The 24,494-nt window shown below is 46.6% G+C and overlaps 1 protein-coding gene across 10 annotated transcripts in view; it reads left to right on the top strand.

Annotated features, from left to right (window-relative positions):
- The window catches only part of FHOD3 (formin homology 2 domain containing 3), a 521,883-nt gene that overhangs the window by 256,207 nt on the left and 241,182 nt on the right, over positions 1-24,494 (top strand). Inside the window, exon 1 of one of the 10 annotated variants that reach the window (XM_059880996.1) lies at positions 19,153-19,406. The exons of the other annotated variants lie outside the window; for them this stretch is intronic. The gene's annotated coding sequence lies outside the window, so the exon portion shown is untranslated. Of the gene's footprint in view, positions 1-19,152; positions 19,407-24,494 lie in introns of those variants that run through there. 10 annotated transcript variants of the gene reach the window in all.

Genomic DNA, 24,494 nt, shown 5'->3' with positions numbered 1-24,494 from the left:
CTTCTCTTTTGGAAACCTGAGCTGTGCACATCACCTCGCCTGTTTCCAGCCCAGTTTCTGTGCCAGTGCATGTGCGGCATCATGTTCACCCTGCTTCTTGCACCCTCACGACGATGCTCATGGGCTGGTTCTGCACGTCACAGGTAGCTCCTCTTAACCTCCAGGGAGGATCTGACCTTCAGCAAATATCACCATCATTTGCTCTAAAGAGGGTGTCTGGAGACAGATTTCTTAGTTGCAGTTTTGTAAATAGACGTGGCCATGGGCAATACTCAGGCCAACTCTGGCTGTTGCTTCTGAATATCTTGTTGCTCGAAAGTTCCTGTGTGTGTTCTGGAAACGCGGCAACATTCAAGGACAGGGGGGTTTAAATGCAAATTCCTTATCAGACGGATAGAATTTGACATGCAATTTTGTCTGTTCTTTTTCTGTTTAGCTGGATGCTCCTATTATACAGTGAGGCAGTGGCCATATCTTTTTCCAATATTTTCATGGCTAAGATTTGGGAGTGGTTTACTTCAGCTGCTTTATATTTCCAGGGGGAGAGAGCCTTCACTGAGTAAATACTTTCAATCCATCTTAAGTTCTGATCTGTTTCTTTTTAGTACAAGAAACTAAAGAGATATAGGATTTTGGAAAATATGTTCATGTCACATGTATAAAAGAGGCAATAAGGCTGAGGCAGTCTAAAGCCTGAAAAGCCATGTAATTTGGAATGGAAGCCTATTGTCCAGCATTGGAAGTCAGGCATCTGTAAAGGTTCCTGGCAGGGCTCTGTAGCAGCAGGCACTATGAGGTCTAGGCTGGATTCTGGGAGCATTGCCTTTGACCTCGAGAACCTCTGCTTCTTGAGGGACACCAGCTTCCCTGGGTGGGAGGTTTGGTCCCATGGTGTTGAGTGGCCTGCTGTGTCTGCACTTTTACAAAACCAGCAAAGGCAGGAAGGGAGAGGGTATGGCCAGTGGGGGAGAGGACAGATGGCTTGGGATCAGGAAGATGGAATATATTTAATATAAAAGAATATGCACTCATCTATTAATTACTTCTCTTATCAGTCTTAAATATAATTAAGATTATTTTGAAATATATTAAGCAGATAAAGGCATAAGGGGTAATAAAAATGAACTTGTGTGCATCCATCACTCAGTTTAAGAAATGTCACCAGTCTGTGATGCAGCCTTTCCTGGCCACTGCATAAAATAGCACCACCTCCAACTTGCTCTTTCTTGCTTCATGCTTCTCTGCAGGGCACCGCACAATCTGTCCTACAGCCTGTATTACTGGGAGGAGCTTTCTTTTCTCTGTCGCCCCTCCACAAGAGCGGGGGCTTCATCCATTTGGTCAATCAAGTGTCCCCCATGCCTAGACCAGCTTCAGCACAGAGTCTCATGCTGTGAGTGCTTGAAAGACGAGTAAACACATGATGTGAGACTCTTAACAAGCTGTGAACCTGCTCCTCACCTGTCTGTTTCACTGCTGGGTCATGGTCTGTTGTTGGAGTATATGGCCACTATATATCAGCTTCTCAGTTGGTCCACAGTTAGGCGGTGCCCCATTTTCTGGAATTGTAATCAATGCTGAGAGAGATTGAAGGGCAAAGGAAAAGGAGGCGACAGAGGATGAGATGGTTGGATGGCATCACTGACTCAATGGACAAGGATCTGAACAAACTCTGCAAAATAGTGAGGAGAGGGAAGCTCGGAGTGCTGCAGTCCATGGGGTCGCAAAGAGTCGGACCCGACTTAGCGAGTGAACAACAACAATCAGTGCTACCCCACACATTCTCCTAGTGTTTCCTTGTGTGTAGGTGTGAGTTCCTCCAGGGTGTACACGAAGGCGTGGGAGTGCTGGGCCGAGGGGGCGTTCATGTTAATCTATAACGTGCAACGTGTTTTCATACAGCTGTGTGAACCGCTGTGAAGGAACCCAGGCATCTGACATCCATGCTGTTGCTGCTCGGGTTTGTCGTGAGTTTCGTCCTCCCTGAGGCCCCAGTGGGGAGAGACCATGTGGCTGCAGTGGCTGCCGAGCCTGGTTCTGGAGTCTTGGGGCTGGGAGGGACTTTTTCTTGGCTCCTTTCCCCTGTCCCCTGGGGCCTTGCCCCTGTCACGATGCTGCCGGGTTCAGTGTTCCAACCAGGGGCCGGTCTGCTTGGACGAGGGGTGTTAGAAGCTGCTGGGTCAGCCCTTCTCGTCGCACCATAGAGGAAATGTGGTCTGAAGGGTAGAGGTGACTTGGCCATGGCCTTGCTTCCCTGGTAGCTCAGCTGGTAAAGAATCCACCTGCAATGCAGGAGACCCTGGTTCAATTCCTTGGTCAGGAAGATCTGCTGGAGAAGGGATAGTCTATCCACTCCAGTTTTATTGGGCTTCTCTGCTGGCTCAGCTGGTAAAGAATCCGCCTGCAATGCAGGAGACCTGGGTTCGATTCCTGGGTTGGGAAGATCCCCTGGAGGAGGGAAAGGCTTCACACTCCAGTATTCCGGCCTGGAGAATTCCATGGACTGTGTAGTCTGTGGGGTCGCAAAGAGTCGGACACAACTGAGTGACTTTTACACTTCACACACTTCACACTTGGAGCTGCAGGTGATACAGACCGAGGTGCTTTCCAAAACGCTCACGATAGCTCCGATGAGGACGGGCACAAACAGCCTCTGTGTGCCTCCCTTGCACCTTCCACATCTGTGCCCTGGCCTCCGATAAGCGTGTGGCCCGGTGCACACAGCCGCCCCGTGGTGATGCTTTTCTCGTTGGTGACCTTGCTGTGACAGTCTGTCCCTTTGCTTTTCCTTTCAGCCAGGACTCTTGTTTCAGGGCTCACAGCCACTCTGGTTGTGGGGACCCTTCCCCCTGCTGTGTTCTCAGCAGCTAGCCCCCGCTCCTTCTTGGTCTCTGGAAAGTGCTTGTGTCATTGGGAGGGGCAGGGTGTCTCCAGGACACCTCCGGTTACATGAACTCCTTGGTTTAAAAGGAACCTCTTTGATATTTAAGAATTGGGCCTTCAAAAGCCAATATATGGCTCAATGGAACAGAATGGAGAGCCTAGACATAAACCCACACACCTACGTGTTATTGAGTTGTATGAGCTGCTTGTATATTTTGGATATTAACCCCTTGTCAGTCACAACATTTGTAAATATTTTCTCCCATTCAGTAGGTTGCATTTTCATTTTGTTGATGATTTCCTCTGCTGTACAAAAGCTTTCAAGTTTGATTTTGTCTCATTTGTTTATTTTTGCTCTTATTTCCAGTGGTCTAGGAGACCAGTGTCGATTAACCTATGACAAAGGAGGCAAGGCTATATGATGGAGGAAAGACAGTCTTTTCACTAAATGTTGTGGGTAAAATTGCACAGACTACATGTAAATGAATAAAATTAGAATGTCCTCTAACATCACATACACAAACTCAAAATGGATTAAAAACCTAAATATAAAACCATATACTGTAAAACTTGTAGAGGAAAAAACAGGCAGAATACTTTTAAGCATAAATTGCAGAAATAATTTTTTATTCATATCCTAGACCAATGGAAGTAAATGCGAGAGTAAATAAGTGGGATGACGTAATTGAACTTGAAAGCTTTTGTACAGCAAAGGAAATCATCAACAAAGTGAAAATGCAATCCACTGAATGGGAGAAAATATTTGAAATGATATGACTGACAAGGGGTTAATATCCAAATACACAGTCAGCTCATACAACTCAGTAACAAAAAACAGCTCAATCAAAAAATGTGCAGAAGACCTAGACATTTCTTCAGAGAAGACATCCAGAAGGCCAGTAGGCACATGAAAAGATGCTGAAGATCACTAAGTATGAGAGAAATGCACATCAGAACCACAGTAAGGCATCACCTCACTCTGATCGGAATGACCACCATCAAGAAGCCTGTAAGTAATAAGTGCTGAAGAGGGTGTGGAGGAAAGAGAAGCCTTGCACACTATTGGCGGGAATGTAAACTGGTGCAGCTACTATGAAAAACAGTATGGAATTTCCTTAAAAAAAAAAAAAAACTAGAAAATGGAACTACAGTATGATCCAGGAATTCCACTCCTGGGTATGTATCCAGACAAAACAATTAACTCTATTTCGAAAAGATACATACACACCATGTTCAAATAGCAGCACTATTTACAATAGCCAAGGTGCCCATCAACAGATGATTGGCTTAAGAAGATATAACATGCAGAAGAATATTACTCAACCATAAAAAGAGTGAAATAGTGCCATTTGCAGCTACATGGAAAGACCTAGAGATGATTAGACTGAGTGAAGTAAGTCAGACAGACAGAGATAAATACTATCTGTTATCATTTATATGTAGAATCTAAGAAATGATACAAATGAATCTATAGTCAAAATAGAAACAGACTGACAAACATAGAAAGCAAGCTTATGGTTACCAAAGGAGGGGGAGAGAGGGTAGGCTCAGTTTTGGAGTATGGGCTTAACAGATAAAAATTACTACATGTAAAATAGATTTATAAAAACAGGTTTCACTGTATAGTACAGGGAACTATAGTCACTGGAAAATATTATGAAAATATATATTATATAACTGAGAAGAAAAATCCAAAACCAAAACAAACAAACAAAACCTGTGCCTTGAATGTCCTGCTGATGCAGCAAAAGCTCGAGAAACAGGTTGTATCTAATGTGAGTCAGGAAAATGTCTCCGAAACGGGACTCTCAGGGTTGGCTCTTCATCCAGCTCCTCTCCCACCGTCAGTTGTCCATCCGTTCAGTCACATGTCTCAAGCCAGAGTTGTGGCCCCAGCCTGGCCCCTCTGGGTTCTCCTGTGTGTGCCCCCGAGTCCCTTGCCCTGCCTGGTACCTCTGCTCTCCCTTTCTCCCTTCCTCAGGCCTTGCACTTCTCTGATGTAGGACTGTCTATGCCCGTCTCCCTCTGCGCTCACACCAACCCTTGACCTTGTCCTCTGCCTGCTTCTATCCTCCAGCTCTGGAGAAATCTCCCTACCATGTGGCTTTTATGACATCAGTGAAGGAAAACCCCGAGTTCCTCCCATGCCCAGACTATGCCCCTAAACGTGCACTCTCTATACCTAGAACTTGGGCATAGCTGTCTGGAGCTGCCCAGGAGCCCTGGGTATTTAATCTCATACCCACGTGCTCCCAGTGCCAGAGGAATAGGGAAAGGTTGTTGCGACCCCATGGACTGCAGCCCACCAGGCTTCCCTGTCCTTCACTCTCTCCTGGAGTTTGCCCAAACTCATGTCCATTGAATCAGTGATGCCATCCATCCATCTCATGGTCAGTCATTCCCTTCTCCTCCTGCCCTCAATCTTGCCCAGAATCACAGTCTTTGAATACAAGAGACAAGAAGGATAGCTGTGTTTTAAGTTCAAGCATGGGGTACAATTGTGTTGCTAGTTGTAGAGAAGATGAAAGATGCTGGTCTGTTGCCTCATGCCAGTCAGGCTGCCATGGGTCCAAGACTGATGCATTATCGTCAGCCGGGGGCAGTTCTCTGCAACAGGAGGCAGACCAAGTTCCATAGTGGGGTGCAGGGGTAAGGATGGTGCAGAAAAATGTCAAACCTAAGGGAACTATGTGATGTGGGGCTTCTAGGTCGGGTGGCACTGTAGTGATCGAGACCATTCACAGACATTTGTCCAGAGCCTGCAGAGCACTGGGCCTAGAGTAAAGAAATGAGATGAAGCCTCTGTACCCCCACAACCCTCCCACTCTCTGCTCTCTGGCAGGAGAGGCAGAGATGTCAGAAATTGGCCACCTCATCCCCATGAGTCAGGCCTGAAACCACAGAATATCCCTCCAGTGTCGTGGGCCCCGGTGGCAACCCTGCCACCTGGGGGTGAGGAGGGGGAGCAGGGAAGAGGGGTAACTGAGACAGTCTGGACGGGCATACCTGGCATGGGGGAAGGAAGGCACAAGTGACGGCATGATGCCTGCCTAAAGCTTCTGGCAGCCTCCAGCTCCTGGTGGGGCAGAGTAGGAGTGAGGACCACTGAGGTCGGGATGCAGCAGGCCCCGGGGTGTGCCGGGTGTTGGGTGTTCTGTAGAAGGTACAGCAGGGGGCAGGCGCTCAGCAGGGGTGAGGGGGCCCCGTCAAGGTTTGTTCCAGAGGTCGCCTTGGGACTGGAGAACAGGAGAGAGTGTGGGGGTTGAGAGAGGTGGGGTGGTCCTGACTGCAGCCCTGGGATGAGGTCCTGCCAGCTGCTTCCCCTGGAGGAGGTAGAAGTATGGTGTTTGAGGGAGAGGACGCATCAGGTGACCACAGGTTCCCAGCACAGTCAAACGCGACATGGCTGAGCGAGGCGGGGAGGGCCGCAGGGGGAGCCGTGTGAGGGTGTGTTGGAGCCAGAGCTACTGGTGGACGTGTAGGTGGAAATGTCAGCCGTTGGGTGCCTGGATCTAAAACTCAAGTGGGAGGCTGAAACAAGCCCTTCAGGTTTGGGCAGCACCCAAGTTACCCTGGGGCAAAGGGCGGAGAGGCATGGGCCTTGAGGGCAGCTCCAGGCCTGCCAGCCAGGGCTTTCGGCCTTTGTGTCCTGAGGGTTGATGGGGTTGTGGGGTCACTAGTTAAGCAGGAGGCCGGCTGGAATCATCATGGGGCCTGAGGGTGAGCAGGCTCGGGGAGTGCAATGCTCTAGAGTAAAGCAGCAGCGTGGGGCCTCCAGCAGGCAGGGGGCACGGGAGGGAAGAAAGCACGGACCGCGACAGAGCACACTGTACTGATCAGAGAGGTGGGAGGAAGCCCTGGGGATCGAGCGGTCTCAGCAACCCCGGGACCCCGCACTTTGAGCACTCCACGTCACAGGCGAGGTGGAAATCTGGCGCTTCATCAGTGGAAACCACGAGAACTTCGCCAGACCTTAGGAGGGTGGGTCACTCACAGAAGCAGTATAGCTAGCTTTTAGCACCAGGAACTCAGAATTCTCAAAGGCTTAGTTTCTTCCTCTGTAAGTGGGCTACGATGCGCGCCTCCTATAGGTTCCTGTAGGGTTGAGTGAATGCACGGGGGCTGCACTTGGATTCTCCCAGCATGCGGTGAGAGCTGCAGAGATGCTTGGTCTACTCCTGGCCCTTTGGCCAGGGCTGGAGGCTGGGCTGGGTCCTACAGGCCAGACTGCCTCCTGGAGATGGGGCCTGGCCTGTGCAGAGCCCACACAGTGCGCTATCTTCTGAGTAGGCTGTTAGCTGTGCTCTGTGTGGGTGACACGACCTGAGTTCAGGGATGCAAGCTGCTGGTCCAAGCCCGATGGCTCCTGAAAAGGTCCGAGGGCCTTGGTGGCGGTCTCATGGTATGCTTTGCATGGTGAAGAAGAGGGGCTGAGTGATTGGCAGGCTGAGTGATCAGTGGGTAGTTCTTATCACTTCATGGTGGCCATGAGGTCACCTAGAAGACAGCTTAACATCTTAGTTACTGAGGAAACCATAGCACAACCTGGCCTGCCCTCCAGGCTTGCAGGCAAATTGTAAGGTAAGAAAACCTGACAGCCAAGTGCCCCTGAGGGTATATGTGTGTGTGTGCATGCGTGCATGCATGTATGTGTGTAGAGGACAAGAGTTGAGAAGGGGAAAACTCAGTAGTGTAATCTGATGTCTAAATGTATATTTCTGAGAAATACTATTTTCCCATTAGCATGAAGAATCCGAGAATGTCAGCATTACAGGGGCACCTGGGCTGATTTTGCATCCATGGCTAGTGGGCTTGCTAGTTCCAGTGAAAAGTGGGCCTCATCCCATTTTGGACATTTCCCACTAATAAAAGTAATTTTTTTCTGAAGTCTGCACCATTGTAACATCCTCCTCTTGGCCTGGGATGTTGGACGCACAGCGGCTCTGATCTGCATCACAGTGACAGCCCTTCAGATGTCCGGTGACAAGAGTCACATTTCCTGCCTCCTCTGCTCCAGGGCTCAGGAGACGATAGATCGGCAGCTAAGTCAGGGCATGGTCTTCCTGCCTGGCCTGGGTGGTAGTTGTTCAGTCGCTTAGTTGTGTCTGACTCTTTGTGACCCCATGGACTGCAGCACGCCAGGCTTCCCTGTCTATCACCAACTCCTGGAGTCTACTCAAACTCATGTCCCTTGAGTCGGTGATGCCATCCAACATCTCATCCTCTGTCGTCCCTTTCTCCCGCCTTCAATCTTTCCCAGCATCAGGGTCTATTCAAAGGAGTCAGCTCTTTGCATCAGGTGGCCAAAGTTGGAGCTTCAGCTTCAGCATCAGTCCTTCTAATGAATATTCAGGACTGATTTCCTTTAGGATGGACTGCTTGGATCTCCTTCAGTCCAAGGGACTCTCAAGAGTCTTCTCCAACACCACAGTTCAAAAGCATCAATTCTTCAGCATTCGGCCTTCTTTGTAGTCCAGTTCTCACATCCATACATGACTACTGGAAAAACCATAGCTTTGACTAGACAGACCTTTGTCAGCGAAGTAATGGCCCTGGTTAACTCTGTGCTATTTCTCCGCGGTGAGGAGGGTGGCGGCTGCTCATGGCCAGCTGTGCTGGGGAGAGTGGATGCAGGCCTCCCATGGGAGAAGCGGAGGAAGGACGTTTCAGCCACTGGGCCTGGGAGGGGCCGTTCCCCACCCCGGGTGACTCTCTGAGGTGGAATTTGATTAGTGTGGCTCATAAGTCCAGCATCTGCCTATCTAATCAATTGCCCTGGGTTGTTATTGTGGATCAGTACCTTTGAAAGATGTCGGGCCACTGAGTCTGGCCTCCTCATTTCCTCTTTCCCCTGTTTTGCAAAGCTGTGCTGAGCTGAGTGGCTCCCGAGACCCCCTTCCCTACCCTCTCCCAGCTCACACAAAAGAGGGCTTGTTTTCCTGGTGCTAACTTGCAAACCCTGGGTCTAGTTTTTTACTTGACTATATAAACGTACTGTCCTTAGAAAGCCACTCAAAACACTCAGGACCATCTGTGAAAATTGACCTCTGCTGTGGGGTGAAACAGGGCACAGAGACCCTACTGGGCCACTTTGATGTCTTTATCATGTTTTTCTTCTTGTGTTTCTTGTCCCATTTGTTCCTTCAAACTCCCCACCCCTCTGCTACCCTAGGAAACTCACTTTTTCGATTAAAAAAAAAAAAATCAGTGTCATAAACAAACTTAGCATGTCCAGAACAGTGTTACCAGTGAGCGAATATGCAGGACTCAATAGATTGGTCAGTGGCTTAAAGTGAAAGTGCAGTTTTTACTCTCCAAGAGCAAAATTACATGTCCTCACCTGACAGCTTCATCCAGATTAGAAGAGTCAGGTGGTCCCTGGTGAGGGGTGGTCACCCAGCTTGCCCAGGGCAGGTAATCTACTCACCTGCTCCCTGCTGCCTGCCCCTCCCCACGTTTGCTCCTCTGCCCTAACCCCACCTGCCCCCACCCGCCCCTGTTCCTTCCTAGTTGCTTTGGGAGAAATAAAGGGTTAATCTGAGGTCTGAATACTTGAAGATCTTGAACAATAAAAATCTGGGTCAGTGAGGGACGCATTTATCAGGAACCCCTTTAATCGGGTCCCATGTTACTTTCCTTTCCTTGCGAACAGGAAGAAGTCTGCGTTAGAGGAGAGTTTAAAACAGTTGTGCCTGTCACATTTAAGTTATATCTACAGAGGCAGATTGGGTGCTACTAAGTTGTACTTTAATGAACAGGTCATTATGTTGACACACGTTTAGTTTGGCTGGCAGCTGTAACAACATTTCAGGGATTCAGTTTTTGGCCATTTTATTTACATGATTAATTTATACCAAAGGTTACTTTTCTGTAAAGGGCCAGAAAGTAAATATTTTAGGCATTTTGGACCAAGAGCAAAACTGAGGATAGTGAGTAGTTACTTCTGTGATAGGAGAGAAAGTGAATTTGCACAGACTTTTTATTGACTGAGTTCAAAATATAATAATGGTTGAGTACAATGTTTTTATAACTCAGATTTACTAATGATACAAATGGAATTTGGATGGGAAGGAATAACGTATCACTTAATTGAGGCTCGAAATTACTGTTGCTTATTGTCAAATTGATCCCCAGTGTTTATCTGTGAAAAACAATTCTTAGCTGTAGAAAAACAGGTGGTAAATGAGGTTTGGCCCGTGAACGGTGGTTTGCCAACCCCTGGTTTATACAAATGATTTGCTTAGAAAATTTGTCCTCCCCCAACAGATAGGACCAAGATAACTGTCTGTCTGGTCTTATAAAATACAGATTTCTGTAAGCATAATGGCCTCTGCCTGTTAGAGAACTTTGTGACACTTCAATTTCAAACAACATGCTCTGGATGTTGGTGCAGTTTTACAAAGAAGTCTCGGTGACTTCCTGTCATTAACGAACATGCGTTTGAGGCAGTCCGTGTCCCATTGCGCTGGCCTAGGCTTTTTATGGTCGGCCATGAGCAGGGGTCCCTCACTGAGCTCGTCCTACTACGGGTGCAGGGGTTTTCCCCATCCAGGCCACCTGCCAGAGAGGCTGCCCTGAGCGCGGACTCCCTGCTGGAGCAGAGGGGGCCGGAGCAGCTTCCTGGTGAGGATCAAAGCAGGGAGGAGGAGGTGGAGGCCCTGTTCCCACACTCCTGTCGGCTCTCACTGCAGGCTCCTCACACCAGGCCAGTCCCCACCCTGCCTCTGCTAGCAATCCTGGCCCCAGTGCAAATGCCCAGGTGATATTCCCTTTACCCCTTAGTTCAGTTAAAATACTGTTAGTTTTCAAACAGAAGCTTTTCTAGAAATACCAATTGAAAAAGGAAAGAAAAACAAGTGGAGAAAGATAAAGTCATTGGGTCAGAGGAGAGCTTGATCAAAACATTCTAACCTGAGTGAAATCTGACGTGGCCTTGGTTTCCCCTAAGTGGAGGGGCCCCTCCCCGCTTGCCCTGTCTTATTTTGGAGCCGAGGCATCTGCTTGCACCGCCTGCTGTATCCGATCAAGCCCCCAGGCTGCTGCTTGCCTGTGGGGTGGTCCCACTGGCCATCTATACTGCAGACACAACACTCGCCCCCGCAGCACCACCTTTGCACTTCAGGGTGGGGGCTCCAGCCTGGGAGACTCCCCATGATTGACACTTGCTGTGCAGGAGGCCCCGAGTCCTCCTGCTTGTGTCCCCAAGTCATGCTGCTGCTGTGGGTTCCTCTGCTCCCCCACGTGGGTTTCCTCCTGAACTTTCTCTGTGCTGTTCTCAGATGGGAACCTGGGGCCATCATCCATTTCTGATGATAGGTGCCCCCCACCCCCATCCGGGGAATCAGTGGAGACCACATGGGGAATCTGGACCATCACTCCTCCCTAGGGACAATGAGGTGCCGTTCCGCCTCCTTGCTGGGTGATGTCAGAGCAGGCCACGGGGACAGGCAGGACTTTTACTGCAGCTCAGTTGAAACAAGGGCAAGAAAGTTACCAGAGACAAAGAAGATGTAGCATAGAGATGGAAAAATCAGTCTACCAAGAAGGCACAGTTGAAGTTTGTATGTCCAAAAGAGTGGAGCTGTAATACATGTGAGGCCAAAACTGATAGAACTGAAGGGGAAAATAGACAAACACACGCTTACAGCTTGAGATTCTAATACCCGTCTCTCAACAATTGGCAGAACATAGTTAGAAAGGGCTGTAGAACACGTCAATAACTCCATCGAACATTTCCAGAACCGTCCAGCCAATGAGAGCAAAATGCATAATCTTTTCAAAGGTTCATGGAATATACTGATAAGTTTAAAAAGACTGAGATCATATTCTCAAATCACAGTGGAATTAAACTAGAAACCAATGACAGATAACAGGAAAAATCTCCAAAGCCCAGGAAGCTAATAGTACCCTTCTAGATAATCCATGAATCGAAGGGGAAGTCTCAAGGGACATTTAAAAACAACATATATTGAATTGTATGAAAATGAAAAACAACATATCAAAACTCGTGTAATATAGTAAAAGCACCACTGAGAAGGAAATTTATAGGGCTAGATATTTGCATTAGAAAATAAGAACAGTCTCAAATGAATAGTCTCAGGTTCCACTTCCAGAAACTTGAGACAGAGCAAAATAAACAAACCCCAAATAAGCAGAAGGAAGAAAATAATCAAGGACAGGAACCAGTGAGATTGAAAAGAGAAAATAGAGAAAATCAATGAAACAAAACATTGTTTATTTGACAAGATCAATAAAATTGATAAATCTCCAGCAGGAAAGATAAGAGAGATAAATTACTAATATCATAAATGAAAGAAAGGATGTCCTGACAGACTCTGCAGACATTAAGTGGATAATAAGTGAACGCTGCAGACGACTCTACACACACAAACTTGACACCTTCAGTTAAATGGAGCAATTGTTCTCCTTAGTAGGTGAAAGGTTAAACCAACTGATACGCCCTACCATGGAATATTGCTCAGCAATAAAAAGTAATGACTGCTGGCACACACAGCCTGGATAGATCTCTAGGGCATTATTCTGGTTATAGAAAGCCAGTCCCCAAGGTCACATACTGTCTTATATTCTGTTTATGTAACGTTCTTGAAACAGCGCTACTATTGATATGAGAAGCAGGGGTTGCCGGGGCTTGGAGATGGTGGTAGTGGGCTGGGGGGAGGTGAGTGTGGCTGTGAAGGCGTAGCACATGGAGGATCTTGGTAGTGACGGAGCAGCTCTTGTTCTTGACTGTAGTGGTGGTTACACAGATCTGCACATGTGACAAAATGATGTGGAGGCATCCATACACGTTACACCGGTGTGCACTTCTATTGCTGTGTAAGATGTAACCATTGGAGGAAACTGGTGAAGAGTGCCTGGGACCTCTCAGTACTACTTGTGCATTTTCCTGTGTATTTTTAAAAAAAGATTTAGGAGCCTTTCATTTAAGGTGGCTTTATTGATTTATTTTTGACTGTGCTGGGTCTTCACTGCTGCCAGGGTTTCCCTCTAGCTGGGGAGAGCAGGGGCTGCGCTCTAGCTGCAGTGCACAGCCTTCTATTGCAGTGGCTTCTCTTACTGCAGAGCATGGGCTCTAGGGTGCTGGGCTTCAGTAATTGCGGCTCCCGGGCTCTAGAGCGCAGGCTCAGTAGTGCACCGGCTTAGCTGCTCTGCAGCATGTGGGATCTTCCTGGATCGGGGATTGAACCTGTGTCTCCTGCATTGGCAGCTGGATTCTTTACCATTGAGCCACCAGAGAAGCCCCTTTCCTGTGTATTTTTATTTCAAAATAAAAAGTTGAAAGAGGATGAAGGCATTATCGGTCCTTTAGCTGCTATACAACCAGTACGCTGTCCCCCTCAAAAAAATAACCACAGTTAGCATCATCTTTGTTAATGGATTTGTTGTCTGATGAAGGGACATCAGAGTCTTCATGCTGACCCTTCCAATTCGACCCAGCTCGAGTCCTTTGCGCGCTTTGGGTTGGGCTGGCTGGAATTCGGGGCATGAGGTAGTTGAAGGAACCTGGGAAAGATTTGCCATGGAGGGCGGGCAATACGGTAATTATTTGAATAGTTCAAATTTGCTGTGTGTAGGTCCTGAGGCCAAAACCGGGGCCAGAGTGAAATTGGGCCTCAGGATAAGGAAATCTGGCCACTGTCCAGGGAGGGAAACAGACTACAGCCTTCCTGTTGCCAAACCAGCTTGGAGTGGTGAGCGGAGGGAGACTTATGGATGTCCACCAGGGATGCCATCCAAGTGGGGACTGCAGTGGTAGAAATGGGGCCTACATGGCACCTTTTGGTCAAGTTGTGATTGAAGAAACGCTGTCGCTAGGTGAGTGGAATGAGGGGTGACAAAACCTTCAAATGGACCATGTATTAGTCTTCACTATTTTGAGAAAATTAAAATCAAAGCTTAATTTTCTGGGATTATTTTTGGTCCCATTAGAATACTGGGCTTCCCTGGTGGCTCAGATGGTAAAGAATCTACCTGCCATGCAACAGACCTGGGTCCACTCCCTGGATCAGGAAGATCCCCTGGAGAAGGAAATGTCAACCTTCTCCAGTATTCTTGCCTGGAGAATTCCATGGACAGAGGAGCCCAGTGGGCTACAGTTCATAGGGTCACAAAGAGTCAAAAACAGCTAACGCTTTCTATCTTCATCAATTATCAATCTTTGTTATTTTGAGAAAATTAAAATCAAAGTCTGATTTTCTGCGATTATTTTTGGTCCCATTAGACTACTAGTTGCAGAGTAGGAATGGCTCGGGCCTTGAGGTGGATTTGAGGGGGATGTGCTCATTAAAGTCACTAGAAGGGAAAACAAGAGCAGCGAGGAATCAGGACGTGAGCATTGTGGGGAGAGGCCCGGTTCTGATGCAGCGATGGGGGTGCAGGTCCACACCTCCCCTCGAAAGCCTCGGACTCAAACAAAGGGAGACCCTGCAGAACGTCCTCTGCTGCCTCTGGCTTCATGTAACCTACATTGAAGCACCAATCCCTCTCATCATGTTGTGCCAACAGGCATGCTCTCCTGATCAAAGCAGATTCCTCAGTGACACACAGAACTGCGGGCGTGGGGTGGAGTTGCTGTGAAGTGCTAGGCAGATTTTGTAGGGCCTTTAAGAAAGGAGGACATTCTGAAGCTCGAGGATGTCTGATTGGGCCAGGTTCCAGTTAAGGCAGAGATTGTTCGCTTAAATCGTTTGCTTATTTATACTTGTATACATGCATTATCGTTTCCATCAACCGTTCCTCTTCTTGGCATGGCTCTCAGAACTGTGGTGGCTAAAAGTATATGTAGTTGATAGAAAAAGAGCCCTACAAATGAAGATCATTCATTGCCTTGAGGTCACCCGAGCTAGAACTTTCATAGACAGTCGAAAGGTGGGCTGGGGCAGAAGGGCGCTCATGGTGCCAAATGTAACTTAGAGATGTTGGGGTTTTGCTGACTAAAGTTAATTGCATCTGGAGTAACATAATTGACAGTGCGGGTGTGTTCAGGCCTGTTCTTGTGTGACCAAATTCTCTTTACTGAGTGGTATTCCTGGTGGCTAAGATGGTAAAGAATCTGCCTGCAATGTGGGGCACCTGGGTTCAATCCCTGGGTCAGAAAGATCCCCTGAAGAAGGAAATGGTGCCCACTCTCCAGGTATTTTTACCTGAAGAATTCCATGGACAGAGGAGCCTGGCGAGCTATAGTCCATGGGGTCACAAAGAGTTGGACACCACTGAGTGACTTTCACTCACTCACTCACTCAACCAGTGGTGTAGTGATTCCCTGGTGGCTCCGTGGTAAAGAACCCCCCTGCCAATGCAGGAGATGCAGGTTAAAAGAGAGGGCATTAATTTCTAAGTTACATTTGGCACCATGAGCACCCTTCGATCCAAGCCCACCTTCCGACTGTCTGTGAAAGCTCTAGCTCAGGTGACCTCAAATTCAGTAGGGTGCCTGCCAAGGCAATGAGTGACCTTCACCTGTAGGGCTCTTTTTCTGTCAACCCCCTGCATATGGCTGATGCAGATTCGATCCCTGGGTCAGGAGAAGGAAATGGGAACCCCGTCCAGTATTCTTGCCTGGGAGACCTTGTGGACAGAGGAGCCTGGCGGGCTTGTGTCTGACTCTGGCATGTGTGAACAACGGCTTTATGCAAGTGTGAGAGGGAGGGTGGGATGGAAGAGTGTAGAAAGAGGAGGGAGAGTTGTTCATATAAAGTGAGAACAGGAAGGGCTGGTTGGCTGGAAAACAGTTTCCAGGGGAAGAACTGGAGGTAGTCCATCCTAAGGCCAGCCCTGTGGTCACTCCATGTGGCATCTGTTTCCAGGCTCTGGTCGGTGGGACAGAAGACACTTAACCCCATTTCCCTTCACTCAGTCTCTATTTTCCATAACCTTCTTCTCCAGGCTGGCTTGTCCTCACCAACAGGGAGTATTTGGTTCTGTTCTGTTCCTTTTCCTATTTAATGTCATTTTTCAAGGGAGATTATGAGAAGAAATGTTGATATAAGTGTATTTTTTTTTTTTGCTTTCAATTTTAGCAGCCAGAAATCTAAAGCAAGGTGTAGATGTTTATGTATGGAATTCCAAATAAAGTGAGAAGTTAGTCAGGTAAATATAGAATGTAGCACTAGCCCCAGGACATTAGGATAACAGCAAAGTTGTTACATGGTTGAGGGTCTGAGTCCATAGTTCCTAAAATATTTGTAAAGTTTAACCTTTTTAAAGTTGACATTTAACCTAATGTGTCTCTTTGTCCAACAGAATTAGAATTGAACCTCAAATTGAACTGAGCTAAATCTCCAAGCCATCCCCTTTGAGAATTCTGAGAAATTAATGCCTTCTCTTTTAAGTACTTAGAGATCTTCAGATACCAATACTCTATGCTTTTAAAGTGCCTTTTGCTTGTGTACTAGCTTGAGGGGAAGGTAGAAGATACATGCCAGCATTTGAAGCTCCCAGGAAATACCCCTTGCCAATCCAGTCCTCTTCAGCCCCACATCAAAGCTGTTTAACAAATGGGAACTTGGATTCCAGTTTATAACACTGGAATTAAAAGGCTGACATACTGAGGACAGAGCTATTATAAGGCGGATGATTTTAATGTGTTTCCCCACAGCTCTTTGTAGAGCTAGTACCATCCTCGTGTTTTTATGATGACAGATGCCTTGTGAAATTAGATCAGAACTGGAGCTCAAAGAAGAAGTACAGCCCCTCATGATCTCCACAGTTACTGCATTTTTATCTCATGGATGACGAGGGGGATAGAGCTGGAGGTGCTTTTATCTGTTTTATAGGTTGCACTCTCCTTAATTTATTTTTATTCTTAAGGGTTTGAAAATTAGCTTCAGTTTTTGGTAAATTCTAAGCAAAATAATGGGCAACCATTTAAACTAATGTTTTCTAAAACTAAAAACAAAGAAGTTAAAGGAAAGGCCACTCAGCTGTGTTGTGTATTCTGTGTTTTTGGCTTTTGTGTTTATTCTTCCACCTGGTAAATATACATAATGTGCTCTGAATCTTCTTCCCAGAATCAACTTGCTGAAAAGACATTATGTTGGAAAAAATCCACTTTGTCTTAAAACACTTTTTCCCCCATTATCAAAAGTTTGATCTGTTTTTCTCCAAAAATTTTTTTGGTGTATTTAGAAAATAAAAATTTAAACTTGAGATTTGTGTGACTTCCTCTGTAAAATGGATGAATTTGTAACTTGTCAGAAATGGTTGATAAAGCTTCAAAGTTACTAGGGGCATCTGTATTGCTGAGGGACATGTTATTATATTTTGAAAACATTTAGTACATCTGAAAGCACAAAAAAGTGAAGAAAGGGGTTCGTTCCCTGCACTGGTGATTTTAATGCATGAACTTGGCAGGGCCATGGTGCCCAGATATGTGGTCAAATATCACTCTGGGTGTTTCTATGAGGGATTTTAGGATGAGATTCACATTTAAGTGAGTGGACGTTGATTAATGCCAACTGCCCTCCACTATGATTATGTGGCTGGGCCTTATCCGAGTAGTTGAAAACCTGGATAGAACGAAAGACCATCCTTCTACGAGCAGGAGGGAGCTGCAGTAGCAGGCTTTGGATTCAAACTGTTAACATCGGCTCATTTTGGATCTCCAGGCTGCCAGCCCACCCTGCAGGTGTAGGATTTGCCAACTTCAGTGAGTCAGTCACTTAAAATAAGTCTCTGTATGTATGCGCACAGATGGGTGGTGCTAGTGGTAAAGAATCCACCTGCAATGCAGGAGACATAAGAGACAAGGGTTCGATCCCTGCGTTGGGAAGATTCCCTGGAGGGAGGCATGGCAACCCACTCCAGTATTCCTGCCTGGAGAATCCCATGGACAGTGGAGCCTGGCAGGCTACAGTCCATAGCGTCAAAAAGAGTCAGACACAACTGAAGGTGACTTAGCACGCACTAATGGATACATATATACATACATATTTTTGTGTGTGTGTATAAAATATATTGGGTTGGCCAAAATAGTCATTCAGATTTTCTATAACATCTTACAAAAAAACCTGAATTAACATTTTGGCCAACCTAATATATATGTGTGTGCATATACATGTATATATTTTATGTATATTTATCCTCCATTGGTTCTGTTTCTCAGGAGAATCCTGATGAAACTCTCCTCTTCTGGAGAAATCCAACAGCAGAGAAATCGGGGCATCACAAATTTAACTGCCTGGTATTTTCCTTGAGAGCCTGGTTGAACCAAGTGCCATCACACATGGACTTTTCCTGCCTGTGTCCAGAGAGGACAGCTCAGGGTACTTGGGGAAGAGCAGCCCATTGGGCCAAGAAGGAACTCTAATCTTTCTACCCTTGGTGAGCAAGAGAGAAGATTCTTAAAGTTTCTAGATGCTGAAAAGCTTTCAAAGCCAAGCTGGGTTGAGGTTCTGAAGGCCTCAGAGCCCTGCCGCCCGCCTGGAACTCTGGTGGAAGGGAAGGAGCAGGCCCAGTGTGTTGACATTAGGGTGCGGTCCACGTGAGTGCCTTGGGGAAGCACTAACGTGTCACACAGTGCTTATTCTCCCCAGAGTTCGTTCTCTGTCCACATTAAGTGTTTGGTAATATTGCCAGCAGTTAGTGTTTCAAAAACCGTTCTGCTTCTTAAAATAAAAGTGTTTATGGATAAAGATCACACTTCTTATCTCTTTCAGTTATCTCTGTGATGGGGGCTGTTGCACTTTATGACTAAAACCCAGTTGCATCGTCCAGGACAGGGGGAGTGGTTTGAATATAGTTGTAGCTAAATTTTCATGCCAAATGTATAATTCTTTTTAAAGTCCTTTTATCATCTTCTGGCACATAGTACATGTTCATGAAGTACGTCATGTGGATGAGAAATTCTCTGGTTGTTCCCTAGAGAGGTAGATCACATCTTGATTTCTGGAGTTTTGTCTTTGACTCTCAGAGCAGACTGGATACTACTCTTGAAGAAAAGCTCCTGACCAGACTCTCACCTAAGCAGAAGAGGTGGGCTATGGACTCAGTGCTGGAGGCTGGCACAGGATCCCTGACCAGCACCCCCAACACACACACACACACACACACACACACACACACACACATGTTCTTCACAGCAGAGATGTACTCGGCCCACTCGGGAGTAATTCATGAGGAAGGTCATTCATCACGTGCCCATCACATGTTGACTTTCCTTTTTATTTCTCCTTGTTTGTTCCCTCATCTAATTGCACCCAGTCTGTGGGTAAATGCTTTATGAGCTGGGGCCAAAGCCCAGGCCTCCTCTCCGCCTGATGAATCAGGTTCTGTCTGGAGTCAGCTCTTACTGTGAGGTGCCAGGGCACCTGAGTCATTCAGAGGCTGCTGGCTGCTGACGCCGCGGTGCCCATCACGGTCACAGCCACCTGCTGCCCCAGAGCCTCTGGACGTGCAAAAGTTTTGGTGACCAGAGAAGCTGGCCAGAGACTGAAAAGAGCCGAGGAGAACCAACCAGGGTTGTGGGGCAGTAAATACATGTTGGAGGAAAACCTAAAAACCAGGTGAGTGTTGGTGGACGAGTCGGGGCTTGGCAGCCAAATGTTGCTCCCTGTTTTCCTGCCGAACCTCTTTCCTCAGTGGTTTTGCTTTGAACAGAGTGAGGGGTACTTTTCCAGCTCAAGCTCTAAACAGAGAACATATGCAGATGTGTTTATCTTTAAAAAACAAAAAAGTACCTGATCTTCAGAAGCTGATGGTTCTTAAAGCGTTGGGCAAATAACTTAAACTTTCTCAACCTGGTTTTCTCATCTCTAAAGTTAGGATGATAATATTATCTACCTGTGTTGTCATGCGAATTCAAGGAAGCGATGCTTGTAGCTTATTCTCAGTGTTGGAGATACTAGGATGGTATTGTTGTTGGAAATGGAGGCTCTTACTTGAGGCTTTGGATTTTAATGTTGATCCATGTTCAGCCCCTTTTCACTCCTCTCTCCCTCGGCTTTGGTCAACAGAAACTCGTTCTGTGTCCAGCGAGCCAGGACCAGGGCATACAGTGGTGACCAAGGCAGATGTGGTCCTGCCTCGTGGAACTTTCCAGTCCAGTCAAGGCGGTAGACAGGAGTGTGTAAAGGGTATACGTACTAATGATGGAGTGAAGAGAGATAAAGTGGGACTTGGGGTGGAGGGGAGCAGGTGTGAGGTGGGCAGAGTCTGTTTTATGTAGGATGACATTTTCTGAATCCACAGCAACCAGCCCTGCTGCTGATACCATGTCAGCTCAGAGGTGTTTATCATGAAATGTTTTGAAGTTTGGGAAACAGTGTCTGTACCCCTGTGTATATGAGTATATCTGTGTGTGTTATGTAGGTATATGTGTGTGTCTTGTGTGTGTGTGTGTGGAGAAGGTGCCTTTTCCTTGGTGTGAACTGTGCTTTATCTTTATGAAGACATTGTTGAGAGAAGAGGAATTCTGCATGGTTTAGCAGAATTTATGTAGAAAGTAGAGGATTTGGAAGATGCTAGTGTTTGGTTCTCCTTCAAGCAGTGATTGAATGGAGCTACCAAATTGTTATTTCTTTGACGTGTGAAATGGGTAAAAAATAATACATGACTCTTTTAAAAAAATCTGCTACTTTAGCACCAAAAAATGCTGTTTAAAACAAATTTTATGCTCCTACAAGTGTCAGAAAGGCAGGGTAGAGGTACCTTGTAAGATGTGTGTTAGTAGCTCAGTCGTGTCTGACTCTTTGCGACCCCATGGATTGTAACTTGCCAGGCTCCTCTGTTTATGGGATTCTCCAGGCAAGAATATTGGAGTGGGTTGCCATTCCCGTCTCCAGGGGATCTTCCCAACCCAGGGATCAAACCCAGGCCTCCCCCATTACAGGCGGATTCTTTACCAGCTGAGCCACAAGGGAAGCCCAAGAATACTGGAGTGGGTAGCCTATCTCTTCTCCAGGGGATCTTCCTGACCCAGGGATCGAACCTGGGTCTCCTGCATTGCAGGCAGATTCTTTACTGCTGAGCCACCAGGGAAGCCCACCTTGTTGAGTACCTCCTCACAAAGGGCTGTCTTGGGCCCCTATTTCCTGGAAGGACCCTTCATGTGTGCTGTAGGCTTGCCTTTTGGAATGTAACCAGTGTGAAATCGGTGTGTCTCACATCTGTGTGTGTGTGTGATGGCAGATTTTTCTTCCTGGAGAATAAATGCTGGGGCTGAGTGTCCTAGAAGCCCTTTTCTGTAGGTGCACAGGAAGAAGAAATCCCGCTCAGACTGCATTTCCTGAGGCTGTACCTCCACCAGGCTTCCTTTTCCTGGGTTTCTGGTAATCTCCCGCTTTCAGTGTCACTACAAATAGGGTTTGCCTCCCTCCCCCAGGATGTACTTACCACTAAGGTTCTTCGTGGCAGTTTGGGTGCTTTTATTTCACATCGTGTATTCCTCAGCAGTGTTGTTTCTTTGCACCAGTTCCTGTCGCTTATGCTTCCAAAGTTTTGCTATTTCACTGAAAAAAAAAAAACACAACTGACCTTGGGCAGCCTAAAAGCAGCTTTGACCTGGAGAAACAGACCTGGGCAGCCTTTAAGCAACTTTGTGTGTGGTGGCTGGCAACTTTCAGCCTTGGGGCATCAACAGGGAACGGTGATCCTAGGAGCCTTGCGATTTTTCAGATGTTGGTCTGTTGTTTTCTTCAGGGGCTGTGGCATTAATGAGCAACCCTGGGAAGTTCCCCGAGTTCCCTCTCCAGCAGCCGGAAGGGAGGAGGCAGTCTGGAATGGTCATCAAAGAGAGAGCAATTTCTTCTCTCGCAAGCTGTACTGTGTTTTTTTTTATTTGTTTTTTGCTTGTTTTTTTCATGGAAGATACTTTTAATGTTTAATTTTTAAAAATTGGGGTATAGTTGCTTTACAGTGTTGTACTGGTTTCTGCTGTACAACGAAGTATGTTGTTTTTAACTTGGGCTATAGGACCTCAAGGGTCTCCCCTGGTGGCTCAGAGGATAAAGCATCTGCCTGCAATGCAGGAGACCTGGGTTTGATCCCTGGGTTGGGAATATCCCCTGGGGAAGGAAATGGCAACCCACTCCAGTATTCTTGCCTGAATCCCATGGACAGAGGAACCTGGCGGGCTACAGTCCATGGGGTCGCAAAGAGTCGGACACGACTGAGCAACTTCACTTTCTTTAGGACCTCGAGTACATCTGCCGGGATGGGTGTATTAGCTTATTCATCTGCATCCCTGTCTCACGCAGCGCATTCTGGTGTGATATTCATCAGTGCCATCGGGGCACCAGTTTACATGGCATGAAGAAGTTAGCAATGACCTTGGGTACTTACTGCTTGCCTTTGAAACTTAAATGCTGGTTCCCTCAAGCCTCTCCCTCTTCTTTCTTTCATGAGGAAATCAGTACAAAAACTCAAAACGAGAAATATGCTAGGACCATAAGGTCAGTGCTGCCCGGGATGGACAGACTCTTGGCTGAAGTGTGGACTTGAGAGCTGATTGTCCCTGCCCTGAGCCAGTCTCCTGGGGAGAGCTTAATCCCAAACCCTGGACCCTGCAGGTACACAGTGACACTGAGGAGAGAGGATCCCTGAGGGGCCAGCGGATACAGGAGAGTATGGGCAGGGAAGGCCAAAGCCCAGCAGCTCAGGGCCGTCCTTCCTGCAGGTGGAGTTCAAGGTCTGGTGCACTGTCTGGGGTGGGAGAACCCCGCCGCTCTTCAACGCCATTGTTTCAAAGCACAATAGCCAAGACTTAAAGGAGAACAACCAAAGGTAGAAAAGAGCGCCTGCTGTTTATTCCTTACTTTGAGGAAGATTTGTCCCATGCTAAACCATCTGATTTTAAAATCCAGGACAAAGACCTTGAACATTTATCTCCATTGGTAAATAAGACAAAAAGAGAGAAAGAACACGGGGTGGTGAAAACCTGGAGAAAGGCAGAGAGGGAAGGGACACGTGTGGGAGCTGGTATCACTTGCTCGTAGCTTTGTACGTTCCGTGACCTTTTTTCCTGTGTTGTGGGGCCAGTTCCTTCATGAAGTAGGTAGTTTTGAATTTAGGCTTTGGAGCAAATAAAAAAAGGATTAAAGCAGAGGAGTGAAATTTGGGTTTGATGAGTGTTTAAAACAAAAGGTTGTTCATTCACACTGCTGAAGTGACTGCATCTGTTTTGTACTTTTAGTTTTACAGAATGTTCTTTGTCTATTTCCTCAGGTGCAACTATTAGTATTTCAAAACTGCTCTTGAGGTCAGAGGGACATATAATAACCTATGTATGTGTACAGTGTACAGTTTGATGTGTTTTGACATAGGTGTACACAGGTCAAACCACAGCTACAATAGAGTGAAGGTTATCCATCACCCCAAAGTGTTTTCTTTGCCCCCTTATAGTGCTTCTCATCCCCAATCCCACCCAGCCTTTCCCAGGCAACCAGTGAGGTACTTTCTGTCACCATAGATTGCTTTGTATTTTCTCAGATAAGTTGAATCATATAGTTGCTGCTGCTGCTAAATCACTTCAGTCGTGTCCAACTCTGTGCGACCCCATAGACGGCAGCCCACCAGGCTCCTCCATCCCTGGGATTCCCCAGGCAAGAACACTGGAGTGGGTTGCCATTTCCTTCTCCAATGCATGAAAGTGAAAAGTAAAAGCGAAGTTGCTCAGTCGTTTCCGACTCTTAGCGACCCCATGGACTGCAGCCTACCAGGCTCCTCCGTCATTGGTGCACCATAATTATTTTGAAATTCACCCATGTTGTATGATATTGATATTCATTCCTGTTTATTGCCAAGTAGCATTCCATTATATGGACATACCACATCTGTTTATGCATTCACATGTTCATGGACATTTGGGTGTTTCCAGTTTCAGACGTTTGTGTTCCAGTTTTAACAGCTTCAGAATAAAACTATTATGAACATTTCTGTACAAATGTTTTTGTAGACATAGCTTTAATTTCTCTGTGAAACTGAAAGTGTTAGTTGCTTAGTTGTGTCCAACTTTTTGTGACTCCATGGACTGTAGACCACCAGGCTCTTCTGTCCATGGAGTCCTCCAGGCAGGCAAGAATACTGGAGTGGGTTGCCATGCCCTTCTGCAGGGGATCTTCCCGACCTAGGGATCAAACCCAGGTCTCTTGCATTGCGGGCAAATTCTTTGCTGTTTGAGCTACCCGGGTAAGTGGCTTAAGGCTCAGATGGTAAAGAATCTGCCTGCAATGCAGGAGACCTGAGTTTAATTTCTGGGTCAGGAAGAGCCCCTGGAGAAGTAAATGGCTACCCACTCCAGTATTCTTGCCTGGAGAATTCCATGGACAGGGGAGTCTGGCATGCTACAGCCCATGGAGTTGGTTTGAACTTACATTTGTCCAGTGACAAATGATGTTGAACATCTTTTCTAGTGCTTATTTACCATCTATCTACCTTTTTTGGGTGAGATGTTTATTCATATCTTTTGCCAGTTTTTAAATGGAATTGTCTGTTCCTGAGTATTTAATATTTATTTTATTTCTTATTATTCCAGTTTTTTTGTTTTGAGAATTCTTTATAGGTTACAGATGCAAGTCCTTAATTTATTTGCAGATGTTTCCCCTAGTCAATAACTTGTCTTTTCATTTTCTTAATGGTTAATGTCTCCTTTCAAA

Source organism: Bos taurus, chromosome 24 (assembly GCF_002263795.3).
Source record: "Bos taurus isolate L1 Dominette 01449 registration number 42190680 breed Hereford chromosome 24, ARS-UCD2.0, whole genome shotgun sequence".
NCBI lineage: Eukaryota > Metazoa > Chordata > Mammalia > Artiodactyla > Bovidae > Bos > Bos taurus.
This window is presented reverse-complemented; position numbering and strand designations above follow the sequence as displayed.